This window comes from Vicugna pacos, chromosome 11, assembly GCF_048564905.1.
Source record: "Vicugna pacos chromosome 11, VicPac4, whole genome shotgun sequence".
NCBI lineage: Eukaryota > Metazoa > Chordata > Mammalia > Artiodactyla > Camelidae > Vicugna > Vicugna pacos.
The window spans coordinates 1,903,159-1,929,083 of NC_132997.1; the positions used below are offsets into that span (position 1 = coordinate 1,903,159).

Sequence of the window (25,925 nt, forward strand, 5' to 3'; positions counted from 1 at the left end):
GTCCCATCTCGGCCTCTGTGGTGGGCTGCCCCACAATGGCTTCCTATTTTTTGCCTTCTGTTCCCACACCCTTGTGGGATCCCCACACCCTCCCCTGGAGGGTGGATCGACTTTGGGACCAGGTGCTGACACATAGACTGACTTGTGAAAATGTATGTGAGTTCCACTCATTACCAGCTCCAGTGTTCTTTCTCTCGGTCTCTGTCTCTCAGTGCCTCTCTGAGTTGTCTCTCTCTCTGTTTCTCTGCCTCCCCCTGCTTCTCTGTGTTTCAGTCTGTCTGTCTCTTTTCCTGTATGTATGTGTGTATATATTTATGTGTATATGTGTGTATTTATGTGTGTGTATTGTACGGGTCCAGGGCAGGTCACTTCTGAAAATCCCTTGATGACATATTGATTATTTTGAATTCATGTTACTGAAGAAACATTATCTTTGAAAATTGTGCAAGCACTTTGGTGGGATCTTCTCTAAGGCTCAGCACTGCTAGGGAAGGGATGCACCTGTGGCACTTTGATGTATCCTACACCTTGTTCTGCTGGAGAGGAGCGTCCATTTGCTCTTCCTTCCAGGGTACCTCCTGGGGCCTCTGCCTGCTCACGTTGTCACCAGGGCTGGTAGTCACTGGGCTAAAGACCTGCCAGGGTGATGGTGGCCAATGCTGTCTCTGCAGTCTGTCTGTCTGCCTGTGTCCTCACCTGAGAGGTCGAGCATCTCCAGCACAAACCGGCCACCTGCACTGCCTCTCGTTGGAACTGACTCTGTGTGTTTTGTTTCTTTTCAGAACACTGGGCTTCAAGAGCTTTTTGGACCACAGGGATGTGAAGCTTTTTTCCGACCTTGGGTCATGAGGAAAGGTTTTTCCAGGCTGTGGTTTGTCTTTCCAGCTGTCTTTCTTGGCCTTTGTTTTCTGCTTTTGTTTGGTTTTATTTTGCCACTGTTTGGTTTTATTTTACCACAAGAAGAGCTAAGCATCTCCCTTCTGGCTCTGATTTCACACTTAGAACAGCAGTGCCTACCCCGAGATTATACACAGAGTTACTAAAAGGGCTTCATATGGTACGTCTCATCTTTAATCCATCTGGACTTTCCTCTCAAAATACAAAAATGCTAATTCATGTGAAAAAAAAATAATTCACCCGTCCCTACTTAAGATATGTGGGCAGACAAACCAAAAAAAAAAGCCACCTTTTATACGATTTCATTGATAGGGAACCTCCAGGATAGGTAAAGACATAGAGAGAGAAAGGAGATTAGGGCTTGTCATGGGCTGGGGGAGGTAGGACGTGGGGTGCTCTTTGTATACAAGCTTTTACTTTGAGGAAGGAAATAGTCTGAAACAAGTGGTGCTTGTCTCACAGCACTGTGAATGCAATTAATGCTCCTTAAAATTGCACAATTTAAAATGGGAAAAGGCTAAACTTTATTCTTATATACTTAAAACAAAAATAGAATATAGTATAATAGAAAAGAAAAAAATCTGACTCCATAGAAGATCTGTCCTTTTGGCTTTAACCCTTTGCCCTCTTTTCTAGGCTTAGTTTTACTAGCTCTGCACCTTTTGTAAAACAATGTTGCCTTTAGCCTTAAATATACAGGAGAGCCTACTTTCAAGGCTCTGATTTTTAAGGATATTAACACTTTTGCACTTATATAAAGACAACAGGTTGTAGACTAGAAAACTACTTTTGTTTTGTTAGAGGATTTACAGAGGCACTATGACCTGGTCTACGTAAACAGCTGTAAACCAAGATAATGGCGGACTAATATCTTGGAGAACCATCTTCCACATGTCAACTTCAGGCTCCTATTCTGCTAAAAAGTGGAGGGGCTGTGGTTGGTTGTTGCAAACTTGTTGGTGTAGAAATTCCTTGTTCTTGGAATCCTTTGCAGCTGTCCACGTGGGTCAGATCATGGTGTTCCTGCAAAACCTGCAACAAAACTAACTTTTTCTATTCTGCAACTTGTTATCTTTATAGGATTGCAAAGTGTTAATATCCTTAAAGCTCAGACTTTTGAGAATAGGCTCTTCTGTTTATTTCAGGCTAAAGGCAACACTGTTTTACAAAAAGTGCAGAGCTAGCAAGTCTAAGCCTAGAAAACACTGCAGAGGGTTAAAGAAAAGGAACAGATCCAATATGGAGTCAGATTTGTTCTTCTCTATTACAGTGACTTTTGGTGAGAGCTAAGTGGATGATTCCTGGGTGGGTCCTCCACTGTCCCAGGCTGGATTTCAGGCAGGATCCCTGCCAGATTCACCATGATTTTGGACCTAATCTACTGCAGAGAAACTGACAATTATTGGATTAAAATTACCTTTCAAAGTCCCTTCAATTGCCTGTAAACTATACCACAGCAGGGGATGTCTCATTGGCCAGTCAACTGCCAGTCTCCCCTGATGCAAGGGACAAGCGCCGCGGCGAGATCCATGGTGGCCTGGCCAGTGCACCTTCCTACTTTGCTCTAAAGCTTTGGATTCCTCACTTTGACACTTTAAAAACTCCCTTTCCTCTTCCCTCTGGCCTGGTGTGAATGAACAAGGTCCCTGCACCCACCTGTGCTGAGTCCATGCCATGCACATAGCCCCATGCACACAGCCCACCATCTGCTGTGTAACCCTGGGATCAAGTGCAAACTCTGAACTCCCCCACACCAAAGGTCCGCGTGCCCAGTGCCTCCGCCCTAGGGGTCCAAATCACCATCAGTACCATCAACCACCCAAAGCCCAAGGCCAGTGGCTGGCAGCCTGGGATCAACCTGACCCATCGGGTCAGTTGAGGCACAGGCTGCGGGGATCAGGGTGCCAAGGCGGGAATTGGAACCACCTTCAGCCCAGCCTGCCTCACCCTGTAGTCTCAGACATTAACTATGAAGGTGCACACTAGGCTCGATCCCCCACTGGTGGCAGTAGTCATCATTACTGGAGCACGGATTTCCCCACCCCAGCCACAAGGTGAGGGGTGAGTGAGTGAGCTCAGAGTAGGGGTGCACTCAGATTGAAGGGGATCCCATGGTGTGGGGGTACAGGTTGAGAGGTGTGGGGCCCGATCAGAGTGGAAATGACCTGGCTGAGAGGTGAGGGCGATAATTTCAGGTTGTTGGGTGTCCTGTGTTGAGGCATGAGGGGTAAGCTTGTGGGTGTAGGGGCCATAGGTTAGGACCTAGCAGGATGGAGTGTCAGGGCAGGGACAATGGTGTGAGGAGAAGGAGCCCTGTCTTCAAGGTCTGGTGGGAGACTGGGCCTGGCCAGTGGTGGGAGGGTAGTAACAGGGAGGGGAAGTTGATCAGGGGAAGTGGGGCTGGGTGGGTGAGGCCTGGCCTAGGGCAGTCGTGGTTCTAGTTCTGTGCCAGGACACAGTCGGTGGCTGGGTGAAGGCTCTGGGGATGGAGACCCGGCGGGACAAGCAGGAGGGGCCCCACCTGGCTCCTCCCGGCCCCAGCGGTCAGGGCCGGTAAAGCAGGAGACCCACCCGAGCAGTTTGCGCTGCGGGCGGGAGGAGGAGGGGCGCGCATGCGCAGACGGACAGACGCGCGGACGCCGGAACCCACCCAGAACGCATGGAAGCTGGCGGCAGCCGGTTGCTCCTGGACCAGCTCCTGGAAGAGGAACACGGCCTGGGGTCTGGGCCGCCGCTTGCCCGCGGCTCGGCTGCCGCTGCCGGACAGTTAAGAGGGCGCTGGTAGGGGCGCGCTTCTCGGGGACCCGGCGGGTGACGCCTGGGCTGTGCAGCTGAGGATGCGCCCAGGGAGGGGTGCGGAGGTGAGGTCCCGGCCGCGCGTCCCGTTAGGACCCTGAGGCGGGTCCCAGCCGCCGCTGTGGTTCGTGGTAACCCCGGTATTAGTAGTTCCTGAACACCGCGTTTTTGCCGCCGCTTCTACCCGGGTTTAGGAGAGCAGGTACAGCCCCGGGAGTTGGGAGGGCGCGTGGACGGTTCCAGAGCATCTCCGACTGGCCCTCAGACGATGGCCTGCTCCTGGCAGGCGGGTGCGGTGCAGTCGCGGGGCCTCGGATGAAATGGGGACTGCCCCATGAGAGCCCCTGGATTTGCTCCCATCTTACCCGCGGCCTGACCTTGGGGGCGGCCTCTGAAGACCCAGGTTAGTGGGACTCAGGTTACAGGTCAGTCTGCTCCTGGGAGATGGGCTCGGTGCGATCAGTGTGCTGGGATGGCTGCAGCAGCAGCGGGAAATTGTTGCAACCCCCGCGCTCTCACAGGGCAGCCCCAATCCCGCCATCGCAGCTGCCGCCTTTCCCTGACAGCACAGCACCCGCCTTCCAGGAGCAGGCTGACCTGTAACCTGAGTTCCACGGACCTGAGGCAGCAGAGGCCAAGCTTAGGCCATGCGCTGGGGAGTTTGAAGCAAATCCAAGGGCTCCCATGGGCAGACCCCATAACCCGCCACTGCCTTTGACCACACCGTGCCCTCCTCCCGAGAGCAGGCTGACCTGCGGACCGTGCCTGGAGCAGCAGAGGCCGAGCCCTTGACAGGCCGTGGGGGAGATGGGGGCAAATCTACCAGCTTGCCAGGTCGCTGCCCATCTCCCTGCCGCTGCCCCAGGTTCGTGGACCACTTGTTTTCAAGTCAGTGGTTTCCTGAGAGGCAGGCGTGGTGCAGTCAGGTGGCGGGGGCTGCAGGGAGGGGTGCTGCCCCAAGGGGAGCAGGTGGACTTGCTCCCATCTCCCCTAGGGCCAGACCTGGGGACGGCCTCTGCTGCCCCAGGTTTGCAGGACGCATGTCATGTCAGCCTGTCCCTGGGAGGAAAGCTCAGTGTACTCGGGGCAGCCTCAGTGGCTGACAAGGATTTTAGAAGTGGGCTCTAGCCCAGCATAACTAACTCTCCTTTCTTCTCTTGCTTCCTCAGTTGGTGGCTGTATCGGCTTTTTCATTACAGGTTATTGCTAGATAATGAACATAGGTTTCTGTGCTATATAGAAGAAACTTAACTTAAAATCTCTTTTTATATATAGTGGCTGACATTTGTAAATCTCGAACTCCCAAATTTATCCCTTCCTATCCCCTTTCCCTGGTAACCTTGACTGTTTACTAAGTCTGCAAGTCTGTTTCTGTTCTGTAGATGAGTTCACAGTGTCTTTTTCTCTTTTTTTACATTGCACATATGAGTGGTATCATTTGGTATTTTTCTGTTTCTGGCTGCTTTCACTTAGAATGACGATCTCTAGCTCCATCCATGTTGCTGCAAATGGTTTTATTTTGTCCTATTCATGGTAGAGTAGTATTCCAGTGTATAAATATGCCACAACTTCTTTATCCAGTCATCTGTTGCTACATTTAGCTTTCCTCCATGTCTCGGCTATTGTATACAGTGGTGCTGTGAATACTGGTGTGCAGGTATCTTTTCACATTGGAGTTCTTTCCAGTTATATACCCAGATGTGGGATTGCTGGGTCATAGGGTAAGTCTACTTTTAGTTTTTTCAGGGATTTCCATGCTTTCCATAATGACTACACCAAACTAGATTCCCACCAGCAGTGTAAGAGGGTACCCTTCACTCTACAGCCTCTCTAGCATTTATCATTCATGAACTGCTGAGCGATGGCCATTCTGACTGATGGGAGCTGATACTTCATTATAGTTTTGATTTGAATTTCTCAGTTTATTAGTGATATCGAGCATTCTTTCATGTGCCTATTGGCCATTTGTGTCTTCATTGGAGAAATGCTTCTTTAGGTCTTCTGCCTATTTTAAGATTGAGTTGTTTGTTTTTTTGTTATTAAGTTGTATGAGCTGTTTATATATTCTGAAAATTAAGCCTCTGTTAGTCGTATCATTTGCAAATATTTTCTCCCATTCGTAGGTTGTTGTTTCCTTTTGTTTTACTTATGGTTGTCTTTGCTGTGAAGAAATTTATGAGTTTAATTACGTCCCTTTTGTTTATTTTTTTCTCTTATTTCCATTGCCTGGGTAGATTACCCTAGGAGAATGTTGCTAAGATTTATGTCAGATAATGTTTTGCCTATGTTTTCTTTTAGGAGATTTATCATGTCTTGTCCATCTGCATCTTAAGTCTGTACTCAACATCTGTGCTTCAGTTTTGAATTTTGAGCTTCTTAGAGAAAACCTACTCTTAGCTCATACGTCAGATTCAACATGTCTAAAGCTGATTTCATAATCTTTTTTCTTGCAGCGTCTCCACTTATTCAGTGGGATAATCATTCTTCCGGTCTTGAATACACAAAGGCTTGGAGTGGTCTTTGATTTATCTTTCTCTCACCACCCTCCACATTTTGTCAGCTTCTTGAACTGTATGTTGTTGGTTTCAAGTGTCTATTCTGATTGCTGATACTCTGATGAAGAGCTTTCATCCCTGATACATGAATTTTTCCTTCTGCTGAATTCTTGGATATTCTCTCCCCCCCTTTCAGTCAACCTAGAGTTTTGGTGCTCCAACATCTACAGTCAAGTCAAAGACTTAACACAACCAGATCTCAGCCAGGGAGTCTCGACCCTTCATCATTTTGGACTTACCTTATTTGTTCCAATCATTATGTAACTTAGCCTCCTAGGGTAACCTGTGCCTTATTAAAAACCAGGAGTCACCAGCCTTTTCCTATCCAGTCCTCAGTTAAAAGAGCTTAGAATTGCCCTGAGAACTAGTTGGAGCCCCATCCCCTTCATAGAGTCTTCCCTATTTATTCCAAATACTTCTAGCTCCTCTTTGTATTCCTGTACTGTTTATGATCAGTAGCCTGTAATCTTGGATTTGAGTACTGACTTGGTACCATTCCTGGGTGATTTCCAATGTGTCTCCTCACTTAGCTGGTAACTGGAGAAGACTCACTTGTTCAGCCTCCTTTATAACCCTCACACTGCTTAGCATCGGGCAATAACAGGCATCCAGGCAGTGCTTGCCTTCTTTATTTATTCGCAGTGGTGGTGGTGTGGATTATAGCTAATAACTATTAATTCAGTGTTGCAGTTAAAAAAGAAAGCCAAGAAAATCCAAAAAACTTTATCTCCATGTTCAGTTTAGTGCTTTACCTCAATAGTTTTCTTAAGACTGTGTTTACATTCACATAGTGTTCAGTGCTTGTACAGTTCCCTGAGGCAAGCAGGTGAGATGTCATTATGTTTGACTTTCACGTTACATTTCATATTGGATATATTTGTGTAATGACAAAACCTTATTTTATAAGTAAACAGCCGGAAGCCCAGAGAGACTAAGAGCTTAACCCAGGATCACCTGGTTAGTGTTTGGCACAGGCCAGGACCGCAGTGCACATCTTCCAGCTGATCCTCTTCCAGTGCCTTTTCATTCCACTGCTGGGAAATGTAGCCCCATCAGCCAAACGGCCAAGTCACATTGCTGCCCCTTTACCTGCCAGTGATGGCAGTGCTACAAAAAGTGGCAAAGGAAAGGTCAGAAATAGGAGTGATAAAAGACATGGAAGTGCTGGAAATGGATCCTCAACCTCCTCCTCCCTACTTGAGTGCCTCACAAGTGTCCCACTCTGAGAGTGCTGTTCATTGTTTATAACATAGCCTTAAAATCAGACTGATCTTTTATAGGACATGCTTTTATCCTGGTCCCTTTCCTGCTAGTAGTCACCGTCATGGGCAGAAAGTGCCTGGCTGTGCTCTGTTGGTCACATAGGTGGGAGGGAAAGTGGGAGAGGGAGTTGGTTGAACTGAAGCCGAGGTTTTTACAGCTCTGTTGTTCTAGGACCAGAGCAGTTCCACTCTTTCTTTCATCACCTCTCCACCTCCGAGTCCCAGCCACCCATTCCTGCCTGCTTCCCCACATGCCACGTCCTGGGGGAGGACAGAGTGGTGAGCAATGCCCCCTCTGCCCTCTGTTCTGGGAGGTACAGGAGTCTGCTTTAACTTTTGAGCTGTTTTGGTAATTGGGCATTTCCAGCTTTTCTAGACATCTCCTTTCCAGCTCTGAGAAATTGGAGATGTAACTTAACCATACATGGACTATACTAATATATTCAGTGACATTAGTGTCATGTTGTCTGTAATTGTGTTCTGTGACTGGATAGGAGGTTTTTTATCTCACAGGATGCTTCACATCCAATTCTAAAGGCCTAGAGGCTGCAGGTGTAATCCAAGTCCTTACATGTCTGTAAGGTAGACATGAACATTATTTGATAATATGACCATATGTTCATAGATTACGGTTAGTCCACCGGCTCTGTATCTAATGAAAGTTTAAATATCAAACGCTTGAAGAAAATTTGCGGGCCATGTCTTTTTGCCTGTAAGTAGTTGCAAAAACTGAAATCACAACTCTACCACAAGCCACAGTGTTTCCCAGTAGAGAAAGCCCTCTAATTTTACAACCTCTAAGTAATGCAGTGGTTCTTTGAGTGAGATGAGGGATGCCAGAGTATTTTTTGGGACACTAGAGTGGCATGACAAGTATTCTGGGACTGGTTACAGTTGAATCTCTACTTCCTATATCCTGGACTGATTACAGAGGCAATGTTAGTGCGGTAACCATCTTGTGGATGCAAGTGTAGCTAGGAAGACAACAGAGAAAATAGAAGGGATATAAAGTAATGGAGGGACTTCATAGCAGTACAAATGGTGACTTTGACACCACCAGCTGCTGATGTGAACTTGGCAAGAATTTGTGAGAAGTGGTGGGTGTCATTGCAAGCAGGAGAGTTCTGCAGCTTTTGGGGAGAACAGGCAAAGGGGAGAGCAGATATGGTGGCTATCCAGGGGCTGTTTTTGTCCTGAATGTGAAAATGTCCAGTCCCCTGTTCAATTTTGCAGCCACAACTTCACATGACTCAGGGCATTATTTCCACCAGAATACCATAAAAATATAAACAACCTGTTTCCCAAAGTGTTTGTTCTCGATCTGAGATGATTGTCCTGTGGTGGTAGGTAAGTGGGCGATGGGGCCTATTACATCACCCCCTTTCACTAGAAGTCTACCTCGCTACTTTTCACCCTACTCCTAGAGGTCCTGTCATTCTGTTACACCTAGGCCTGTGAGACGGGCTTGCCTGAATCCTCACGTGAAAAGGTATGGTTATGTGCAGTTTTAAAAAATTGCTTGGGTCATGTGGTCCTTTGTTCCTTCCAGTGGAAATCACTATTCCAGAGCAAATAGTATGCCTCTATAGAAAGTATATTGTTTGTAAGTTGTCTTCAGAGGCTTTGCAGTTGGTTTAAATATTTGCTTGGTGATGGCATCTTGATTGATTGAAGGAGGCAACCCTCACTAGGGGCATTGTGTGCTTTCTGTCTGAGAGTTCCTTTACTGGCAGCAGAGTGTTCGTAGGCAGAGTTAGAAAGTTACCTGGTCTGAGAAGCCGAATTTGCCCGCAGCTGGGAATTGGCAGAAGAGTCTGTTATGGAAGGAAAGCTTTAGGATTATCTGGTAACAGAGTTCTGGGATCCAAACCCTGGGAAACCTCAGCTTTTGTAGAGTATGTTCTGTAACAATAGGCTATAGGATAATTTTTACACTTGTTATAGGATGTAGAGTTGGGGAAAGGCTTAAAAGTGAAAGAACCTTAAAAGAGAATCTCCGAATATTTTAAAGAAGACAGTTTTCAGAATGAGAGCTTTTCTGGAAAAGACTAGCTCTTCACTTCACAGGGGAAGCAGGGAGCAGGTGTAACTGCACTTATGGTAACTTAAAAGGTAAACCTTACCCTCCCACTTAGCTGTTTCCTGGTGTAGGTTCATCTCCCACATCTGTAGTTTTAGACCTGATGTGTCATTTTCTGGTACTCCGTTCTGCTTCTTAGTGAGAGACTGACCCAAAGTCACATAGCAATTGAAAAATTGCACAAAGGTCTTTATTGTTAAAAATGTAGACCTGTGGCAGGGTGCTGCATTTGCAATTGACTTTCAGTACAGAGAACACTGAAAAGAATGCAGTGTTATTTCTTTTTTTATTCCTTTAAGCCTTTGAATAGAAGGTTTTCTTTGCAGAGTTTCTGGAGTACATCAGAACAAGCAGGAACTAAAATAGCTTTAAGAAAGCTCCAGTATAGACTTTGCTTATAGTGTGGTATCTGTCTTATGTTAATTCTTTAAAGCAGGAAGTTGTAACTCTCAATTTCTTAAGCAAATATAAACATTCTTGACTCTTATTGACATTCTTTGTGGGGTGAAGCTGCTTTTGCTTCCATTCTGAGCATTGAAAGGCCTTCTATGATACTTCTACCAGTCCTCAGTATTTTATTTTCCCTCTGTTGTGAATTTGTTTTTAAATTTGAAGCAGATATAAATGTCATTAACTTGCTACATATGTAGATATTCAGTGTTACATAGTCAGAAAGTTTGTGTACATCACATGTATCTACATAATTCCCCCCTTTCCAACTGTGTTGCTGATGAAAGGATGGTGGGAAATGGCATTATGGGGATATGTCTTACAGTACACAGTGTTTCCCCTGTTCCCTCTACCATATCTGGATGTTCTTTCATCTTTCAGCTTCTAGACTTACTTGCTCTTTTTCTTAAGCCAGGTGTATCTCATCCCCCTGCGCACACACACATGTGTACACACACACACATTCTACCGTAGGGAGTAGCGTGCACCATCCAATTCTCCCACTCCAGCTCTGGACCCACCCACTGGAGGCAGTGTCTTGCATGAATTCATTTGTAAGTTGCTTTTTAAAACTCGAGTGGTCAGGAATTAGGACTGATATCCACACCTACTAGGCAGGCCCTCAAGGACAACTTCTATGGTTAATGCCAGGTTATCTTAATGTTTGACTACCTGGGTTTCATGTCTTCCTGTGCCACCTGTGTGACCCATGATTCCCACATTTCTGTCTCCTGCTAGAATTTTTCTCTCCAACTCTGGACTCTTACAATCTTCTACTGATTTGACATCTTCAATTGAAACTCTGATATCTTAAAAGCAACATGTGTAAAAACTGAGCTCTTTGTTCTCCTACCCCCCAAACTGGTTCTTCCTGCAACCTCCCCCATTCAGTTAGTGGAAACTTAATCCATCCAGCTGCTTGGGTTAAAAAGCTTAGAGTTACTCTGACTTTCACTGACATACCACATGAATTCTGTCAATAGATCTGGTTTAACACTGCCTTTAAACCATATCCAGAACCCAGCCACTTCTCACCATGGCTCCTGCCTCCACTGCTGCTTCCCTGCCCTGAGCCACTGTCCTCTCCTCCTGCACAGCCCTTTTCAGAGGCTTCCCACCTTTCATCTCTGACCCGTTTCGACTATTCTCACCCGGCAGTCAAGTGAGCCTCGAAAACCTAAGTTAGATAGTGTCGTCCTTTGGCAGTGCCTCCCCATTTCACTCTGGGTAAAAGCCACAGTCCTTACAACGTCCTCCAAGGCCATACAGGACCTGCACTGACCCTTCTCCGCAGCTCCAGCCGTGCCCCCATTCTGGAACATGCGAGGTGCGCGCTGCCCTTGGTGATGGTTATTCCGTCCACCTGGGACTTCTTACCTCCAAGTCTTAGTTCTAACCTCAGTCCTCAGTGTGGCCTGCTCTGGTATTTAATACAACATCACCCTCATCCCATACCCTCAACTCTCTTTACCTTGCCCTTTTTTGATTTTTCCATGGTTCCTCTTTCCTAACATGCCACCTCCTCTGCTGCTCTGTTGTGTGAATTGTCATCTCCACCCCCATCCCAGCTAGACTCCAACCAAGCTCCGTGAGGACAGGAATTTTGTTTTGTTTATTGATCTATTCCAAGTGCCTAGACTAGTCCTGGGTACATAGTAGGCAGTCAAAAATTATTTGCTGAATAAAGTTAAAGACTATTTTAAAAATGAATCATCCTTTCAGGAACGGGTGAGGATCGGAAGCTGCATGAAGGAAAATGGTGCAGTAAATAATGATATTTGCCTGTTGTTCTTTGTGTGATATATATATGTGTTTTAGTCTTAATTTGGTATCCCAGTTTCTTAATTTAATAGCTGTATTAAGGTGTAATTTACAGGCCATAAAATTCACACATTATAATTGTACAAGTCAGCCATTTATCTATTTCTAGATTTGTGCAACTTTGTCCTCATAAAGTCCCCTTGTGTCCGTCCATATGCAGTTTGCCCTCCCCTCAGTGGCACCCTGATTTTATTTCTTTTTTTTTTTTGGCAATCACATCTCAAATGGATAATTTACACAGCAGTACTAATATAGCTTTGCACTTTTTGAAATGACACACTTAAATATGAAATTAGCGGTCATTGCTGAATGTAGGTAGCATATCCGACATTGGTGAGAAGAATGGACTTGAGTGTCAGACTGGCTGCAGTCTTACTCAGCTCCACCATTTACCAAGTTACCCAAATTATTTTCTGCCTCAAGCTCTTTATCTGTTATATGGGGGTAATAATAGCAGCTTACAGAGTTGTTGTGAGGATTAAGCAAACAGGGAAAATAATTTAGTATAGTGGCCTGCTTATGTTATTACCTAAGAAATAGCCTTGCAGATAAAGGGCAAAATTCAAATCAGTTTCTAAAGTATATGTAAAATATAATCCAGTTCCTGCCTGGTTTGTAAACACGTATGCCTACTGAAGAATTTAAAAGCAGGCTAATTTCCAACAGAAAAGATCATTTCTCAGCATTTCTTTCAAAGATAGCTGCAAAATCACTTACTAAATGTTCCATGCCCAACTCTTACAGAAATTTGACACCATGGACGTAATTATCTACATTTTTGTTAAAATGATTCTGACCATCAGGAAGTGTTCTCAATTATATTTTAGCCTTTATGCTGAGAAATACTGTGAGACTTCTTCTAAATTAATGGGTGGGGGCATTCATCGTAGCTCTTGTAGCCTGATAAGCCTGCACTAAATTATCCTTTTTTAACTTTTAATTAAAGTAATAAATTAATTTTTTGCTGGGGGGTGGTAATTAGGTTTTTATTTATTTATTTTATTTTTAGAAGAAGTACTGGGAATTGAACCCAGGCCCTTGGGCATGCTAAGAACATGATCGTCCACTTGAGCTATACCCTCCCCCCTAAATTATCTTAAATAAGGTCTTTTTCTCTGTTTTGTTAATTTATGTACAGATGCGCAAAGCAGGGTCATCAGAAGCCTCTCAATCACGAAGATGATAATAGTGAAAAACATTGCGCAGTGACAGTGAATCCTTGGCATATGAAGAAAGATTGTAAAGTCCTGAATGAATTAAGAAGGTACTGTTACATTAACATACATGTAAGCATGGCTCTCTTACCTTTATTTTTCACTTTATAATGAAGATAATCCCCACCCGTCAAGGTTGCTTTGTTTGATAGAGGGCATATCTAAACCCTTTTCTGCAAGTTTTTTAAATAAGAAAGAGCAGCTAATTTATCAGAAGTGTGAATGGTGTAATCTGGTCTGTCTAGTATGGTAGCCACGAGCCACATGTGGCTATTGTGAATTGAGATGTTCTATAAGTGGAAAATACATAATAGATTTTCAAGACTTTGTACAACAAAAATAATGTAAAATATTATTAATAAGTTTTAAAAATGTCAATCACACTTTTGAAATGATAGTGTATTGGATATTTTGGGATAAATGTAATTATTACTGGAATTAATTTCACTTATTCCTTTTTATTTTCTAAATGGAATTACTGGAAAATTGTGACTTGCACTATGTTTCTATTGACAGTGCTGGCTTCTAACTTATTGCAAATAATATGAAAAGAAAACTTTGATTAAAATTTTTGTAATTGAGTCGTTGATTTACATCATATTAGTTTCAGGTGTACAAAATAGAGGCTCAACATTTTCATAGATTATATTCCATTTAAAGTCACCATAAAATAATGGCTATATTTCCCTGTGCTGTATGATACAGCCCTGTAACCTATCCATTTTATACATAGTACTTTTTACCTCTCAATCCCCTAACCCCTTCCTGCCTCCCCTCTTCTCCTTCTCCCCATTGGTAACCACCAGTCTGTTCTGTGTACCTGTGAGTCGATTTCTGTTTTATTATAGTCATTAATTTGTTTTATTTTTTAGATATACATATAAGTTAATACATAGAATATTTGTTTATCTTTCTCTGACTTATTTCACTTAGCATAATACCCTGTAGGTCCATCCATGTTATTGAAAATGGCATTATTTTATTTTTTAATGGCTGAACAGAATTCCATTTGTGTGTGTGTTCATGGTATGTATATATGTGTGTGTATATATATGTATACATGTATATATACATATATATATATTTATAATATACCACAACTTCTTTATCCAGTCATCTGTCAGTGAACATTTGGGTTGTTTCAGTGTCTTGGCTATTTTAAATAGTGCTGCTGTGAACATTGGGGTGCATGTGTCTTTTTGAATTAAATTTTTCTCCAAACATATACCCATGAATGGGATTGCTGGATCACACGGAAGTCTATTTTCATTTTTTTATGGAACCTCTCTTCTGTCCTCCATAGAGGCTGCACCAATTTACATTCCCACCAATCGAGTAGGAGGGTTCCTTTTTCCTTAAAAGGTAAAAAATTCTCTACATTTACCTACCTTCCTTTCAGTTTAGGACACAGTTTGGCAAAAACCAGATAGAATTTAATAGGAGTAAATACAGTATTTATTTTGAATGTCCATGCATTATGGATAGATATGTTATTGATGAGTTGGTTCCCTATTTTTGTAGGTGCAGATGTTTTTATAGCTTCACAGACATTTCAGTCTTGCAGAGAGGAAAATTTCTTTTTATTTTGCTGAACTTGTCCGGGTGTCTTTATCGGACTTGGTCCAGGCCTGCAGAGGTGAATACACATCCAAACCTGAACCATTTGAATGTCTGCAAGATTTTAAGAGTCTAGAATATCAGATCTGGACTGTAACTCTGGTAAATGACATCAGTGACTGGACTCAAGAAAACTCCATTTGAGGACAAAACCTTTCATAAGCCAAAAAGGCTTTGAAATTGTGGCAAAGCCAGAGACTTTTGTGCACCACTTATGGCCACAAACCCATGAGGACAACCACAGGCCTTCTGGAGTGCCAAGGGAATTCCATGTGAGGAGTCCAGCACTCACAGGAATCCAACAAGTCCCTGTCTGCCAGAGCACTTTCATTGCTACTGTGCTGTTTTGAGTAAATGTCTTTTCATCAGGTTCAAATTGGTTTGTTGTTATTTTTTTGCATAAAAAAAACCTTCTTGTTCCCTGGTGAAAGTAAAAGCCTAACATTTTCTGATTTCTTTTGACAGAGAAAACATGAGCCTGTGGATCTAACCTCATCTGTGATGGTCTGCAGCTGGGAGCAACCAGATCAGTGTCAGTCCCCTTGCAGCCATTGGCTGGGAGCCTGCATGTTCCTTGGAATGGTATTTGAAACATGTCACACTAGCCGTGCCTTCGCTGTGGGCTGGGAGGTGTGTCAGTCAGAATCTGCATTATGGAATGTATGTTTCAGATCTACAGTTAGGAGATCTTTTTTAATAGCCAGAGAATATAGTCATAAATATATCTATTAATGTATTTATGCAAGAACCTTTTTAAAGATTTTTTTATTATAAAAAGTTACCCCCCAAAATTGAAAATGAAAGAACAGTGGAATTAAAAATCATCTGTACCTTAATTATACATAAAGAATCATAAAATCCTTCTAAACTTTTTTTGTTCAAATGAAGATATTTTTCCCTTCCTAAAAGGAAAATTATTATTTCACATTTTTTTGCTTTCTCATTTTATTATATATTCCATATCAATAAATATAAATCTTTTAAATCCCTTTTAATGGCTGTTTAACACTATATTGAACAGATATGTAAATAGTCCTAGGTTTCAGAAATTTAAAAAATTGTCATTACAATACCACTGCAAAGAATATTTTGGTGTTTCTATTTTTAGTTACTAACTTGGACTAAAAATTAACAAGTTTGCTTTTCTTCATCTAAAACATTGGTTATTTGATGAAGGAACTGTAAGGATTTTAAATAACTTTTCAGTAATTTCAACAAAGAAATTATCTTTAAGGCAAAAATGTATGATGGATTGCAAATCTATTTTTATTATATCTTCACTTTTACCAGTGTGACATATGTGTGTGTTTACACAAGTGCTTTAACTACCAGCAACGTAAGAAAAATCTGTGTACTAAAAATGTGAAAATACTTTCCCGGTTTGTGTTTTCATTCTCCCAATATAGGTTTTGGATGACAAGCTTGTATTTGCAAAAGTACACCCCCTGTGGGAGGTGTTCTGTACATACGCTGAGATACTGCACATAATATTGCCTCTGAAGCCCAATGATCTGAAAACCCGGTCCTCAGCCTTTGATAACTTCAGATGTTTTATGAAAGTCCTCCAAGTGGATGAAAGTATCAACAACCGGAACAAGAGCTTTTCTTTGCCCTATTTGAGAAGAGCTCAGTGAATGACTTTTATATTCAGCATAGAGATACATCCTCCAATCCAACCACCAGAAACCGCATTGTAAGTCTAAACCGAGTTTAGCTGCTGTCTTGGGGGTGATTTAGAACCTGCTGTTGAATTATCAGTGATTTGGTTTGGTTGGTTTGATTTGGTTTTTAAAAGCTGCCCATAAAAAGGAAAAAAGAGAAAGAAAAGAAATATGCCTACAGATTCCTGTTAGGATAGTAAACAGTGGCTGGTTAGTTACCTTGTATAAACCACAAGCTCTCTTAGAACATTTTTAGGTTTACTTCATCCTTTCTCAGATCAAGTATCAAGTAAGGGACAGTGTTAAAAAAAATTCAGGATTAACAGGTTTGTGAGCTCCAGGATTTGCAAGGCAGCTTTCCCTCCCCATGGTGTAAGTCAAATGGCAGAATTGAAATAAAGCACCTCATGTATCCTCCAGTGTTAACAGGAAAAGGCTAATCTTCTTGACCTTGTTTCTTCCTGGGTAAAATGAAGATAATATATCAGGAGGCGACAAGCTCATTTAAGGCAGGAAGCATGTTGTCTTGTTCACTGCTGAATCACAGGCACCGGGAAGGCTGAGTTTAATGAGCGAATGAATGAACTGTACTTCCCCCACAGTTACCATGTGGGACAGTGAGGATTAGAAGCTAAGAGCATAGACTCTAGAGGGTAGGGCACAGCTCAAGTGATGGGGTGCATGCTTAGCAAGCATAAGGTCCTGGGTTCAGCCCCCATCACGTCCTCTAAAATAGACATATAACCCTAATTACCTCCCCACCCCCCACCAGAATTACCTTATTATCTCCCCACCACCAAAAAAAAAAAAAGAGAAGTGGCCAAGAGCATAGACTCAAGCTGGAACACCTGTGTTGGCTTCTCGCTGTCAACCTTGTAAATGTCATTTACCCTCTGTGTCTATCAAGTTCCTCACCAATAAAATGGGGATAATTGTAGTACCAACCTCGTAGAGATGCTATGGGGATTAATGAATCTGTGTCAGTGATACAACAGCCCTGGCTTATATTAAGTACTATGCATCTGTCAGCTCTTTTCATAATTACTGACAGATGTTATTATCGACAAAAGACGTATTAGTTCTTTGAAAGAGAAATGTATGTTAGACCATTTCATTTATCACTTTCTGTAATTCAGGCTTTTCCCTCTGAAATACCATTTTATGTCTGTGCACTAGAAAGCCACAGGGCTTTCCAAATTTCATCTGTCTGGGTTCTTGTCATGACGGCAATACTGCAGATTTCTGACATGTTTTGGGACTCCGTCTGAGATGACAGCAACCCCTCAAATTTAGGAGCGCTTCTCTAACTGATAGCATCTCGCTAGAAATGAAGTTTTTATAATGTAACAGCTTCAGACGATTAATGATGCCATAAATGCAAGGATGTTATATCTAAGCTCTTTAAATAAATCCTGTCATTGAAATAAAGGAAATACTATATTATAGCCCTCTATGACTTTGTTATCTTTGCTATCTGTTTATCTGACTCTCTAAGACCAAAGAAAGCAAATACTAAGATTGATCATTACTACTGTGTGGTACACGTATTTGTGGATGAAGACAATATTGAAATGCACTGTTTAAGATATTAAAATGGACACTAAACAGCTTCTTGATGCACATGCATGAACAGAACAGGGAGCTGGGTGCAGGGAGCAGACACTGAGCTTCCTGGATTAGAGACCCAGCTTAGCAGTCCAGCCCAGCTGTCCACATGTTTCATATTTATGTTCCAGCAAAATTAGCAGTGAGAGTCTGAAATGAACTTTGGGGACACTTGCAAACAGCTGTCATGATTACTAATGTGGGACACCAGGATTCTACAGTGTTTAGTTGGCATCTGTGCATAACCAGTTCTTTTCCACTAAAGCTTCTTGTAATTGCTGGTCCCACATCCAGGTTGAGGAATCATCTCATGTGGTGTTTGGGAGGGAGGTAAGTGGAGTCAGGACCCATGTTAAGGCTGGGTGGGTAATAATCTGGTGCTAGTACAAGAGAAAGGAAAGTAGGTCAGGTGGGAAGGAGAATGACTGGATTTAAACTTTGTTTCTTGAGTAAGCTAAATATATGACATCATGTCAAGTTACTTTGTTGTTTATATTCCATGTGCTGTCACCGAATAACTACTGAATTGTGGGGACAAAAATGCCTGGGTTTTAGAATTGACCCTGCCTCTAACCTGCCAGAGTCCAGGTTCCTCTGGGTGCCCAAAGAGGGGGCTGGACCATCAGGTGTCCCTCCACTGCAGCAGTTTGGGCACTTGGGTGGCCTAGATTTTTGCTGTGGAAGACTGGCCCGGTTGTAGGACATTAAGCATCTGCAAGGCTCTCACTAGGTACCCACGGTGGTCCCAGGACTGTGACATCCAAGTGTTCCTTTCCACCCACGTTTGCAAATGACCCTCAAGGGGTTAATATTAATCCTGGGTGAGAATTATGAAAAATTATATGGTACCTCCATCGCTCCTGGCAAGTGAGGGCCCCTTATTTACAAATGACCACAGAGTGTTAGCACCAGATTTTATCAACAGAACATGTGAACATTTTGTGACAGTGACACTCACCTGTTTGCTTCTGATTCCCAGTGCCACTTCAGCCTCTGTCAGAGGACTTCAGCTGCCCCAGCGATCAGAGCCTTCTGTACAGGGAATGGGCTCCTCCTCGAAGCACAGACAAGCAGCAGCCCTTAGGTCTCATCAGGTGAGCTCTTGTGGAGAGCACTCCAGTGGGAAGGGCTCAGGGTTGTCCTCATGGCATCTGAGTGTGACAGTCCTCCAAGAGTGTTAACAACCAGGAAGCTCACAGGAGCTCTGAGCTTCGTTGCCCCAAGTTTTTACTGCAGGCTTTATTACAAAGCCATGATTTATTGGGTCACTACCGACATGGCTAACCCAAACCCTAACTGTAAGTCAAACCTTTCCTTAGCCCTAAACTTTGAGCCCCTTCCTCTCCTGGTGGCCACTCACTTGTCACAAAGCTTAAAGCCCCACTCCTCTAATCACATGGTTGGTGTCTCTGGCTGGCCAGTCCCCATCCTGAGTCATCTCATGAACACAAGCCATCCAAGGTTCCACCATGAATAGCATAGACACTCCTATCTTGGGAAATTTCGAGGCTTTAGCGGTTGCTGCCTAGGAACTGGGAAAAAAGACCTACCAAATCCTTCATTAAATAGGAGTAAATGTTATATTTCATTTAAATTATAAAATAAGAGAGAAATTCTCACTGCTTTTCTGTATCTGCTGTTCGACACCGTTTCACTACACCACGTGATTGTAATGTCGCGCTCAGCATGTGTCTTCTCAGAGCACCAGCGCCAGCTGCTCCCCGGGAGCTTATGCTGTTTGGGCAAGGCTGCTGGGGGGATGGAGGCCAAGGACAACCGAGAAAACAAAAATAATCGGGCAAATAAGGAAACAATGTCAGATTGAAATGAAGAAATAACACAGTGTTGAGATGGGAGACTTGGGGGGAAGTGAGTTAAGAAAGCTATCTTTGTGTAGGTTACATGTGAGCTGAGATGGCGATAAGGAGGCTGGAATTTGAAGATCTGGGAAAAGTCACCCATGGAATAGAGGCAGCTTGTCCATTGGCCCTGAGGCACAAATGTGCTCAGCAGGTTTGAGGAGATACTGGAGCCAGAGCTGGTGAGAGTGATGAGACGCGAGGTTTAGAAGGGCATCAGGAGCACGGAAAGGAGTGTAGGCTCTAAGCGCAGTGAGAAGCAGTCATGATTGCTTAAGCACTAAAGTAATTTTCTCTCACTCACATTTTGCAAAGATAATGTGGAGAATGTATGGCAGTGACCCAGGAAGCAGGGAGGCCAGGTAGGAGGCCCTTGGATTGGGCCAGATGAGAGGTGGTGGGAGCCAATGAGGAATGCGTTTGGGGAGTGGGGCTGACAGGATGCAGTTATGGGCTGGCTTTGGATGGTTAGGAGAAGAGGAGGGTCAAGGTAGCCCCAGGCCGGTCTGGAGGCAGGTGTCTGTTCTTTCTTTTCTCAGTGCCCCATGCAGTTGCCCACCTACTTGGGCAAACCTCTTAACCTTCAAAGTGAGGGTTTTAAAACACTGAAGTCTATTTGTTGTTTCACATTTTATGGAAAGATTCAAACATGTACAGAAATAGAGAGAACAGTACAGCCAGCCTGCCTGTATCAGTCACCCAGCTCCAGAATTATAAACTCAGAGTCACTGTTGTTGCATCTTTCATCTCCATCTCCTCCCCTCCCCCACTATGGGGTCATTTTGAAGACAATCCTACATAGCTTAACCTTTCATTAGTGAAATGACAAGGTCTCTTTCAAATAAAATTGGAATATTCCTTTTTTTTAGGGTTACAAAATAATTCCCTGCTTGTCACAAAAATACACTTTTAAGTAGTTTTGGGGTTGAAATCAAGATCCATACAAGATTCAGACATTGCAGCTAGCATATCTCTCAAGTGCGTTCTAATCTATAATTTTCCTGTTTCTCATTTTCCTTGAAATTGCTGAGGGGTTTCTCTATTTCCTGTTTGGCTGATTTCATTCTCCCCTATGGTGTTAGACTTGTTTCTCCATCCTATGTATTGGCTTTAGCTAAGTGATTTAATCCTCCCCTAAAAGCTTGGTCTGATTGAGGTTCAACATTGTGCAAAAATATTTGTTATGTGAAGTTTTGTACTCCTGTCATAAGGTACATAATATTACAGTTGACTCTCTTTTTTGTGATGACAGCAGCCAAAAATGATTGTCACCCGGGATCATTATTTCATATGGAATTTTATTTCATGTGGTCATACTCTAATTTCCTCCCTCAATTATCAGCAGGATCAGTCACGAAGAGGCACTTTCTCCTTAACCCGGGTTATCCTTTAGAACACAGTTTTAAAGGAGGATATTTGTTAATATGTAAATATTTAAAATTGATAATTTTTTTTCTTTTTAATTTTTTTTTCTAATGGAGGTACTGAAGATTGAATCTAGGACCTTATGCATGCTGAGCACACACTCTGCCACTGAGTGTACCCAATCCCACTTGAGATTCATATTGATTTGATATCTTCCTTCTGTTATTTTTGTTTTGTGTTATACAGAATTTGAAGGCAGGGCAATGGGTTTGACTGCTCTTTAATCATTCTTTATGGTCTTTTGGGGTTTGTGTGTGTGTTTGTGTTTGTAAAGAAAACAATTTTCCCACTATTTTAAGTATGTATTGCTAAGGCAATTATGTTGATTTTTTCCCTGCTCCTGGTCCATGTATTCCCTTGTTACTTCCCACTAGTGGCCCCTTGAGCTCTGTGACAAGACTAGCATGTCGTTAATCCATGTGGAAGGAAATCTGAAGAGATTTAATCAAGGAGATGAAATTTGTAGACAATGTATTGGAAAGTATTGTGAAAGTTGTTCGTTAAGAGAAGGTCTGAGGTTGAATTGTTAAGTGCACAGAAATCTAAGCTATGAACCACCAAGACAATTATTAACTCCAGGAAAACAAAGTAGGGAAGAAAAGGTAAGACTAGCACAAATTGCTACAGCTTTGAATAGTCTGTACAGAGTAATAATAATGTAAAGCAAGGATACTGAGCTGATGAAAATTATAATGTAATTGTATTAAAAGGTTGGAAGAAAGAAGGTTTGGGTATGTAGATGAGATGGGGTTTGAAAGAGATCTGAATCCTCATTTTCCAAAATAGAAAGTTAAATAGGTGATACATAAAGCTGAAAAAGTCAGTAGGCTGTGTTACAAGGATATTAGTCAGAGAAAGGGAGTAAGTATTCCAAGAGTCAGCAGTAGGAGCTGAACGTGGTTGTTTCTGGCCAGGAAATGGGGCAGTTGTTGGGAACTGCTCCTTTTTACAATCGGTGTTCGAGAACTGTTCGACTCTTTATTGAATGTATGGCATTAGTTTGATGAAAAGAAATCAAAGCTGAATTTTGAAAAATTTATGTTAAGAATTGGGATGCTTTTGCAGAGAGAGATAACAATCAGCAAAACTACATTTGAAGGGATCCTCATTATTCCTTGCATTTCAGCAAGGACTAGGAGGCAGACATCTGTTTAAGGTTCAAAAATTCTGTCTGACCTTCCTGCCGACTTGTAACCTTTGGAAGTAATGAACTCCCCGTCACTATAAATATCCAGGCAGAGGCTGCCTGACCAGCTCTCTAACTGTAGCAGGGTGTGTTTACCATTGGGCAGTTAGAGCAGGCAACTTCTAACATTCTTTCAGTTTTGAATTTGGCATTTTCAGGATGGATAGTTGATAAGAATACAAAAAGCTTAACAAGAGAGTCCAAGACATCTCAAACCCATTGCCAGGGTTTTCTCTGCCAGACACCATCCTGAGCCTGCCACCCGTGAGCCAGGCCACAAAGCCCAGTCACATAAGAATGAACACACTTTGTCGCTCCTATCTGATTTGGCATCGGGCTCAGCCCTTTTCCCCATGGAATGGTCCACGCCCATGTCTCTGACGATGGAGCTGGTCTCACAGCAGCCCTGTGAGCGCTGGTCCAGCCCAAGGGATTCCTGCGTGAAGTTTTCCAGGATTCCAGGCTATTCTCAGAGCTGAGTCCCCCTTAGGCTAAGCACACGGAACTCATCTCAGCTCCAGACTGAGCCGGAAGCCTCAGAGAGAACTCAGAGCTGAGGAAATCCACAGGTTTTACCCAGCACTGCCGAGTCAGCAGTGAGCCAGTTGAGGGAAGGATCAGCAACAGCAAGACACACCTGAGCCGCCGTCTCATTGTTCCGCCTCATCCCTAAACCCTCTGTGTCTGCCTGTCTGTGTCGGTCTCCCTTTTAGGATCAGCCTGGCACCACTTCATGCCCTGCCTCCTTCCTTCTAATCTTGCCTCCCTGGCCTGTTCCATCTACTCCAGTTTAACTGAGAAGAGGTTTTAAAACCTAGGAACAACAGACGTGCTAGATACAAAGAATACAAGGCAGTGTCTTCCTCAGTCACATCCCTCCTGCCCTCTCCCATTCCCACAATGAGTTTTATAAATATTTTGTCAGACAGACATTGCACTCCCAGTTGTTATCATTATCAGCCATTTCCTTATTATCTGTGGTTTACGATGCACTTGCTCCAGGGTCTTCCCCGAGATAAGGCAGGAGCAGATGACTGAGCCACTTGTTGATGTCCACTTGTGTCAAGCCTGTTAAGAATGATCTTTGGGGGGATTTGTTGAATGTGCCAGACTGTCCAGTGAGTGGTGATGATCCCCTGCATCTGCTCTGGAGTCGGCCTCGTCCCCTCCTTTGCTCTGTTCTCATTTATCTCTCTTCAGCAGGTGAGCCAGTGATCTGTACTTCTATGATACATAAAACACTTCTTATTTCACGGTAGATTATGGGGCTGCTATGAAAACGCATATGTTTTAAGAGTGAATTGAGTCGGAGGTTTAAACTTAAAGCCCCCTTGATTTAGAATCAGAAATTAATATGATGGAGGGAGGGTAGAGCTCAGTGGTAGAGTGCATGTCTAGCATGCATGAGGTCCTGGGTTCAATCCCCAATGCCTCCATTTAAAAACAAATAAATAAACCTAATTATGCCCCCCAAAAAAGAAAAAATAAATTAACATGAGGATGAAGCTACAGAGTGATTATTTGTGTCTTCTGAAACTTCCTTCTGTCTTTCTGCAGGAAATTCTAAGGAGAGAAGTTCGGAATCTACATTGCTTGGCTGGGCTATTACACTCAGATGCTCCTCCTGGCAGCAGTCGTGAGGGTGACTTGCTTACTGTGTGGATATTTTAATCAAAATAACTGTACCTGTGGGTAACTTGTCTTTATTCCTTGTTACCGTGCTTACTTAACTTAGAATGACATTCTCCAGGAGCATCCATGTTGCTGCAAATGGCCCTATATTGTCAGTTTATATGGCCGAGTAGTATTCCATTGTATAAATATACCACTTCTTTAGCCAGTCATCTGCTGATGGACATTTAGGCTGTATCCATGTCTTGGCTACTGTAAATAGTGCTTCTATGAACATTGGGATGCAGGTGTCATCCTGAAGTAGGGTTCCTTCAGGATACATGCCCAGGAGCAGGATTCCTGGGTCATATGGCAAGTCTATTCCTAGACATTTGAGGGAACTCAATACTGTTTTCCACAGTGGCTGCACCAAACTGCATTCCCACCAGAAGTGTAGGAGGTTCCCCTTTCTCCACAGCCTCTCTAGCATTTGTCATTTGTGGATATTTGAATGATGGCCATTATGACTGGCTTGAGGTGATACCTCATTGTAGTTTTGATTTGCATTTCTCTGATAATTAGTGACATTGAGCATTTTTTCATGTGCCCATTGATCATTTGTATGTCTTCCTTGGAGAATTGCTTGTTTAGGTCTTCTGCCCATTTTTGGTTTAGGTTATTTGGTTGTTTCTTATTAAGTCATTTGAGCTGCTTATATATTCTGGAGATCAAGCCTTTGTCAGTTTCATTTGCAAAAATATTCTCCCATTCTGTAGGTTGTCTTTTTTTTTACTTATGGTGTCCTTTGCTGTGCAGAAGCTTGTAAGTTTCTTTAGGTCCCATTTGTTTATTCTTGCTTTTATTTCTATTGCTTGGGTAGACTGACCTAAGGGAACATTTCTGAGATGTATGTCAGATATTTTGCCTGTATTTTCTTCTAGGAGGTTTATTGTACCTTGTCTTATGTTTATCTTGCTGAAGAGACTGTCTTTATTCCATTGTATATTCTTGCCTCCTTTGTCGAAGATTAGTTGACCAAAAGTTTGTGGGTTCATTTCTGGGCTCTCTATTCTGTTCCATTGGTCTATATGTATGTTTTTGTACCAATACCATGCTGTTTTGATGACTGTAACTCTATAGTATTGTCTGAAGTCTGGGAGAGTTATTCCTCCAGGCTCTTTCTTTTTTTTCTTCAGTAATACCCTGGAATTTCTATGTCTTTGATGGTTCCATATAAATTTTATTGTGATTTGTTCTAGTTCTATGAAATATGTCTTGGGTAATTTTACAGGGATTGCATTAAATCTGTATATTGCCCTGGGCAGTGTGACCATTTTAACAATATTGATTCTTGCAATCCAAGAGCATGAGATACCTTTCCATTTTTTAAAGTCTTCTTCAATTACCTTCACCAATGGTTTATAGTTTTCTGTGTATAATTCTCTCACCTCTGTGGTTAGATTTATTCCTAGAAATTTTATTACTTTGGGTGCTATTTTAAAGTGTTTTATTTCTTTACTTCTTTTTTCTGTTGATTCATCATTAGTGTAAAGAAATGCAACTGATTTTTGAACATTAATCTTGTAACCTGCTACCTTGTTAAATTCTTCGATCAGCATTAGTAGTTTTGGTGTGGACCTTTTAGGGTTTTCTATAAATAGTGTCGTGTCATCTGCATGTAGTGACACTTTTACCTCTTCTTTTCCAATTTAGACCCCTTTTACTTCTCTTACTTGCCTGATTGCTATGGTCAGGACTTCCAAGCCTATGTTGAATAGGAGTGGTGATAGTGGCATCCTTGTCTTGTCCCAGAATTTAGTGAGAAGCTTTTGAGGTTTTCACCATTTAGTGCTATGCTGGCTGTAGGTTTGTCTTATATAGCTTTC

At 42.7% G+C, this 25,925-nt stretch overlaps 1 long non-coding RNA gene across 1 annotated transcript; it reads left to right on the forward strand.

Annotated features, from left to right (window-relative positions):
- The first annotated feature begins 3,589 nt into the window (after window positions 1-3,589).
- On the forward strand, window positions 3,590-16,373 carry LOC140699583 (uncharacterized). The gene is made up of 5 exons (XR_012077786.1): window positions 3,590-3,758; window positions 13,000-13,125; window positions 14,379-14,437; window positions 15,158-15,322; window positions 16,099-16,373. It is a non-coding gene; the product is annotated as an uncharacterized lncRNA (long non-coding RNA).
- Window positions 16,374-25,925: the final 9,552 nt, after the last annotated feature.